The sequence below is a fragment of the Capsicum annuum genome, chromosome 5 (assembly GCF_002878395.1).
Source record: "Capsicum annuum cultivar UCD-10X-F1 chromosome 5, UCD10Xv1.1, whole genome shotgun sequence".
In the NCBI taxonomy this organism is placed as follows: domain Eukaryota; kingdom Viridiplantae; phylum Streptophyta; class Magnoliopsida; order Solanales; family Solanaceae; genus Capsicum; species Capsicum annuum.
This window is the reverse complement of record NC_061115.1, coordinates 191618604-191626017: the sequence shown is the minus strand read 5'-3', so window position 1 is coordinate 191626017 and position 7414 is coordinate 191618604. Positions and strand designations below refer to the sequence as shown.

The 7414-nt window shown below is 37.5% G+C and overlaps 1 non-coding gene across 1 annotated transcript; it reads right to left on the bottom strand.

The window, feature by feature from the left end:
- Positions 1-240: 240 nt before the first annotated feature.
- On the bottom strand, positions 241-342 carry LOC124899125. The gene has a single exon (XR_007056263.1). It is a non-coding gene; the product is annotated as a small nucleolar RNA R71 (small nucleolar RNA).
- Between the last annotated feature and the right edge of the window lie 7072 nt (positions 343-7414).

Below are 7414 nucleotides of genomic sequence, written 5' to 3'. Positions count from 1 at the left end.
ACAATTCACAGGGCTTTCACATGAAGATCCACAGATCCACTTGCAAAATTTTCTGAAAATCAGTTATACATTCATCCCCATGGGTGTGAATACAGATTATGTGAGGATGACGCTATTCCCCTTTTCACTGTTAGGGGAATAAAAAAGTAGTTGAATGTGGAGCCGGAAAATTCAATCACATCATGAGACGACATGGCACAAAATTTCCTTATTCTTTTCTTTTCGTCTGGCAAGACTGCTAGACTTCACAATGAGATTGTGTGCTTTAAACAGAAGCCAGATGAGAATCTATACTATGCTTGGGAGAGTTTCAAGGATCTTTTTCAAGATTGTCCATACTATCAACAGTCCAATGAGGTATTGACTCATACATTTGTAGAGGCTCTTGATCACAATACAAAATACTACTAGATTCAAATGCAAGTGATCAAGCTCTTGAGATGTCATATGATGTGTTGTATACTTTATTGAACCGCATAGCTCAATGAAATCCCGAGTGGCATTCAGATTCTAAAAATACCATAAAAAAATTGTAGGGGTATTGGAGGTTGACCAATTTACAGCCATGTCTTCTCAGATCTCTGCATTGCATAATCAAATAAGAAGTCTAAAGTTGGGAGTAGCACATCTTGCAGGCAACCCAACAAGCTACAGGTTGGTGTGAAGTTTGCGATAACAGTGGCCATTCAGCAGCTATGTGTGCTGTAAATATGGAATCGGTAATGTATCTAGATAATGTTCAAAAACCTAATTATGGAAACTTCTTCAACATGATGTGGAAGACTCAGCCACTAATTCAGACATGGAATGCCCCACAACAACAAGCTCTACCAAATAAGCCAACTAGAAACGTGGAGGAGATGGTGAAACAACTTTTAGCTGGTCAAATGCAAATGGTTGAGGACATGGAAAGTCAACTAGAAGAATTAAAAAATTATCAAGTCACCACAAGAATATTAGAGTTACAGTTTGGGCGGTTACAACAGACACTAAATACCAGTCCTCAAGTTGGTTTACCAGCTGATGTGCTACAAGTATCCATATAGTTGCTGAAAATTAGAGGAAATTTGAGTACTCGAAAGAGAAAATTATTGCAGAAATGGAGAAGCAGATGCCACAGCTTCCTTTCCCTCACAATCACAAAAAAGTAAAGAGTATTCATATTTTAAGAATTTCTTTGACACGTTCAAAAAGCTTCACATTAACCTTCCTCTGTTAGATATTTAGTAGGGTATGCCAAAGTACGCCAAGTACTTGAAGGATGTGGTTGCAAATAAAGCAAAGTTACAGGATGTGGTGCCGGTAGCACTCACTGAGGAGTGTAGCTCAGTGGTAACATAGAATATTCCCAAGAAGCTTAAAAACCCAGGAAATTTCACTCTCCCCCTTTAGATATGGAATAGCGAGGTGGTCTACACCTTGAGTGATTTAGGGGCAAGTGACAACTTGATACCCCTATTTTTGTTCAATACATTGGGCTTGGTGATGTTTCGGCTTTTGACGGAACATTGTGCATCTTTTTCTTGGGGAAACTGTATGTTTTCAAGCAACCAAGGTTGTATTTAATACTAAATTTTAGTGTTTCAGAGTAAGGAGCTATCTAAGGAGAAAACTCAGGAAATTAGTAGAAAAACACCACTGACGGTCAAAATGGTGGACCTCCAGTGTTGAGACGGACCACCAACTTGACCACCAGGACAAAACAGAATCCAAAATTTCAGAAGACCCAGTGCCGGTCAAAACAGTGGACCACTAGTCTTGCGATGGGCCACCAACCTGACTATCAGGCCCAAACAGAATCCAAAATTTCATAAGACCCAGTGACGGTCAAAATAGTGGACCACCAGTCCTGTGATGGACCACCAGGTACAAACAGGATATGGTATCCTGAAACACTCAGCGACGGCCCATGTAACGGACCACCATTCTTGCGACGGACCACCAGTTTGGCCCTCAATTTGGATGCGATTTTTTTAAATTTAAATTTTAAATCCTTTTTGCCTGGGAACATATAAATACCCAGTTTTAGGTTTTAATAGGACGGTTTTTATTTTATGAGAGTTTTCCATACTTGAAACTTATTGTACGTGATTTTTCTCTGAGATTCATTCTAGAATTATGGATCTAGATTCCATTATCATTTTCTCTATTGAAGATTGAAGAACAATAATAGTGACTTTTGTAAGTAAATTCTAAATTAATTTCTGAATAACATAATGATTTCTTCTATTTCTGTGATGGAGATGAGTGGCTAAGCTCCCATAACTAGGGTTATGGGAGCCTTGATGAGAATAGCTGAAATGGGGTTGTGAATCAAGGAGATTCCCATGATTAATTGAAATTGCATAAACCCTTCTTCACTTTAATGACTTTTCTTGGTTGCAAACTTGAAAAGTGAGCCCAAGAAAATCACTTGTTTGAATAGAAAAGTGTTTGTTTGGAATATAAAGGGTTTACATAAATCTAGAGGCTTTAACCTTTGGATTGAAGGTAGATGCCTTAACCGGATAAATCCATGTAAGAATATAGTTGAATAACTAATATGTTCCTTAAGTTTGAAAGAATTAACAGATAAGCTACTCATTTAGGTTGAGAAAATAATGGGTAAACCATAGAACTCAATTACTCTTGCAATTAGAATTCTTCATTGTAAATTAAAAATAGTTCACAACCTTAGCTGCTTAAGCATCTTGGTACCCATAACTCTAGTTTGACTACTCTTACTGAATTACTATTTCCAATACAATCTACAGTTGGATTACTTTTTGTGACAAGCATTTGAATACAATTGATAAATCAAAACCCCACTCTATTCTGGAACCTTTAATCAACAGTCTAATAACAACCACAATAATTATTGAACACAGTATTCCTTGTGGGATTCGACACCCAACCTAGTTGGGTTCTATATTTGACAGCAACCGCTTACACTTTCTAATGAGAGTTGTAATTTGGGCGTATTAAATTTTGACACCATTGTCGGGGAATACAGTTGTTAATTAAGTTTATGTTTGTTAATTGACCTTTTCTCAGATTTCCTAAATTTTACTTTTTTTTTTTGTTGGTGTTTTCTGTGTAGGGTAGTTATTGTGTATTCCAAGTACACGGAGATTGGGTGCACCATTATTACCAATACATTTGGAACCGCAGTTAATTAGCAGAATGAAAGACCCCTAAGATGCTAAAAGACTTGCCGCTCTAGCATGAGCTCAACCTATTCAGTAGAATGACGTCCAACAGGCGCGTCATCCTAATCCTGATGATGATGATTTGGGGGACGATGATTTGTTACATCCTTTTAACCCAAGGCATGTAAAGAATATAGTTGTACCAGTGAAACATAATATAAATAGGAAATATCCCTTTAGGTAAAGGCAGGATTAACAACCAGTACAGTTTGATCTGAACTATGATGAAGATGGAATGGATGGAGAAAGTGCAACTAGATCTATTATTCCTCCACCTCTAGCACCTGGAGCTAAATTCAATATTACCAGTATGATGATTCAACTCCTTCATCTTAAGGGGTTGTTCGGCGGTCTTCCCAAAGATGATCCAAATATGCACTTGGTGAACTTTGTCACCATTTACAAGTCTTTTGATAACCCAGGGGTGGGTTAGAAACCTATCCGCCTATGTTTTTTTCTGTTGATGGGCTAACTCCCGACTCTATCACCAAATGGAGGTAGTTGGAAGAGGCTTTCCTAGAAAGGGTCTTCCCACCTTCCAGGAGGGTACAGTTGAGGGATGAAATTAGTAACTTCCAATAGCTTCCCACTGAAGCTCTTTATGAGACCTGGGAGAGATTTAAAAAGAAGTTGTTGCAATGCTTGAACCATAACATGATGAATATTCCTTTGATGGAGACTCTTTATCGGGCTTTGAACTCTATTACGAAGCTAGTCGTGGATAATGCTACAGGAGGGTCATTTATTAACCTTATTTTTCTAGATGCTTCAGAGATGCTTGATCAGAAGACCAAATAGAGTAGATCTTGGCATAACAGAGATTCTGTGGTATCAAGTCCTACTGTGTCTAGTAGTATGACTGCTGAGCAATGCAAAGAGGAAAAATATGACCAAGACATGACACACTTGAAGACACAGATGGATTTCATGACTAAGCATCTATTGTCTAGAAAAACAGAGAAGGTTAAAGCTGTTGCATCCCAGGAAAGAGCTAACTCTGATTCAGAAGAAGAAGTAAATTATCTAAATAATTAGGGGGGTTTCTGAGGATATAGCCAAAGAAATCAAGGTCAAAACTATTATGACAAGGCTGGTTACAAGGATAGAGATCAAGGGAACTAGAAGAACAAGAATGATAGGAGTGGACTATATGTACCTCCTGGAAACACAGATAATGCAGCAACTAGCTCGAGAAAGATATCCATGGAGGACATGATAGAGAAATTATTACAAGGTGTTTAGACTACCAACTCTGGGATGACAACTGTGAAGAGTGATTTGTCTTCCATAAGTCTGTTGGTAAACTCACACTCTACTTCTATCAAACTGTTGGAGCACTAAATGAGCCAACTTTCAGCAGCATTAAATCAGATAAAGAGTGGAAATTTGCCAAGTGATATAGTTCAGAAACCTTAAAATAATGGATCTTGCATGGAAATCACCACACGAAGTGGTAAGGTATTACTAGGCCTTTTTGTAGGCAAAGCTGTTATTGAAGAGGTGATCAAAGAAGATGTTGATCTTGAAGAAAGTAATCTTGTGGAGTCTGAGAAATAGGATGACATTGATGTTCCTTCTAATCACCAGTTGCTTGATGGATTGGAAAAAGAAAAGACAAGGAAAAGGAAGCAGTGGTGACTTCTCTAACAAACCACCGCCTTCTTTTCCTTATAGATTGAAGAAGAAGGCTAATGACACAAAGTTTGTCAAATTTATGTCCATGCTTAAGTAGTTGAAAATCAATTTGCCATTGGTGGAGGAATTGGAACAAATTCCCGGGTAAGCAAAGTTCATGAAAGACCTTGTCACAAAGAAGAGGACAATTAGCTATGAGCCGGTGGATAATCTCCATCACTGTGGTTCTATCTCTATAAGTTCTTTGGTGCAGAAGAAGGCAGTCTTAGGAGAATTTACCATCCCGGGCACTATTGAGTCTATTGATTTTGGAAAAGCCTTTTGTGATCTTGAGGCAAGTATAAACCTGATGCCATTGGTGATTTTTAAGAAACTGGGTTTGGGAGATCCTATGCCCACCAATATACAGCTTTTAATGGCAGATAGGTTGGTGAAAAGGCCGATTGGGATTCTACATGATCTACTTGTAAAGGTCGCCGATTTTATATTTCTTGTCGACTTTGTAATTCTTAATTGCGAAGTGGACTTTGAAGTATCCATAATTTTGGGTAGGCTGTTCTTAGAAACTGGGAGAGTATTACTTGACCTAGAGTTGAATGAGCTAAAATTTAGGCTCAACGAGAAAAAGGTTAGTTTTGAAGTGTGTAAATCCATGAAACAACAAAAGGATATAAGTGTTTTCTCAATAGTTGATGTATTCTACAAAGATGAGCAAGATGCGCCAGTTAAGGATAGGTCTGCTGTGGAGACCATGGATGGTGTAGTTGAACTTAAAAGCAAGGGTGTTAGTCCTTCCAACGTTGCTGGACTAGGAATAAAGCATTTTCTTGATTCAACAAGTGAAATAAAGATGTATCAACAAGGTGTCTTGACAAATTCTGAGTAGTCAAGATGACCGAGTCATGCCGCGATGATAAATCAGGCGTTGCTTGGGAGGCAACCCAAGGTGTCTTGTTATTTGTATTCGTCTTATGTGGTTGAGATCAGATCTTTGTACCTATGGTGCAACAAGTATGCTTCTAACTCTCTTATTTTGTTTTAATGTATTGGGGACAGTGCATGATTTTAAGTTAAGGGTGTATGGGGATACTTGTGGGTGTTGATGTCCTCTTGGGGTTTTTGTTGCCATGTCTCTTTTCCCCAGAGTCTTATTCCTAGTAGAGCCAGCATGTTTAGGCGTATTGTGTTTTATTTCATGATATTTTGTGGTTAACTAGGAGAAAAATAAGTATCTAGCACAGTTGACATATTTTTATTGATTTTTGGGACAAATGATAAATACCTCTCCAATTGTCTATTTTGTAACTGTGTGATATGCATCTATATGAGACTATTGTGAATTTTTTATGGAATTAGTATTAGGGACACAATGATCATTGTTAATGATTGCATAACCCGTTCAGGTAGTAGCTTGTGGTATACCTTTGTACCAAGTGTATGTGAGATATTATCAAGTTTCTTTGTGTGTTAAATTCAGAACTTACCCAGTTAGTCTTGCCTAGGTTATAGGATAGTAATTAGGAAAGAATCATATGCCATTTTTTATATTAGTCCACTTTTAGCCTAAATGGCCTTCCATATGTGAATGATATCCCTTAAGCCCGATTTTGAGCTTGTATGCTTGTTTTTCTTGTAAACCTATCACCTTCTCATTTGTATCACAATAAACCTATTTTGGCCCTGGTCCTTCTTGGATATTATGCACTTCGACTTAGGCAAATAGCCTAAGTTGAGGGTGACAACCATAGGGGTGTGTGATGTAAAGTGAGTATGAATAAAGGTAAAATGAGAGAAAAGATTGCAAGGCTGGGTATGGTAGAAAAAGAATAAAATAAAAGACTAAAAGACCGTACCCAGCTTGAAGTTACTTTAATAAAAAAAAGGAGAAATAAGTTAAAGGTTAATAAGTGAGAGTCCAAAAGTTAGTGTACTGCCAAGGAGGCCTAGTCACTATAAATTTATTTACGTATCATACCAGCTACAAGACTGCGTTACAAGCTAAAAAAAAGTTCTATAGTGATCTTAACTTAACTTTTGAAAAGCATAGGTGATGAAAATAAGGCCAAGCTTATGGTATTTGACATACATTGATTGGGACTTCTTTCTGAGAGTGAGTCTCTCTTGACCGTTCCCACATTGACATACTTGATTTCATATATAAGTAAGGAGGGACTTCTTCATTGTAAGGGCACATGTGTTGTATTATTGGCTTCTTACATGTTTAAGTAGTGTAACTTGTACATATGTGTGGTTGTTTTTTGCTAATGTGATGCCATAGCTTGATTTCTTTATGTCATATTGTTGACTTTCATTAATATACACAGCTGGGTTTAAAGTGATTGAATTTTGAGAGGGTAATGTGTTTTGAACTAAAATTGATGATTGACTGTCATAGGTATCTTATGTTTCTCTTGGTTAAGAATTGTAGTATGGTATTATGTAGTTGCTTGAGGACAAGCAATTGCTTTAAGTTGAGGGTGTTGATGTTTTGGCCTCTGACAGAATATTGCACATTTTTTTCAAGGGAAAATTGTATGTTTTCAAGAAACCAAGGTTGCCTTTAATGCAGGATTTTAGTATTTCAGCGTATG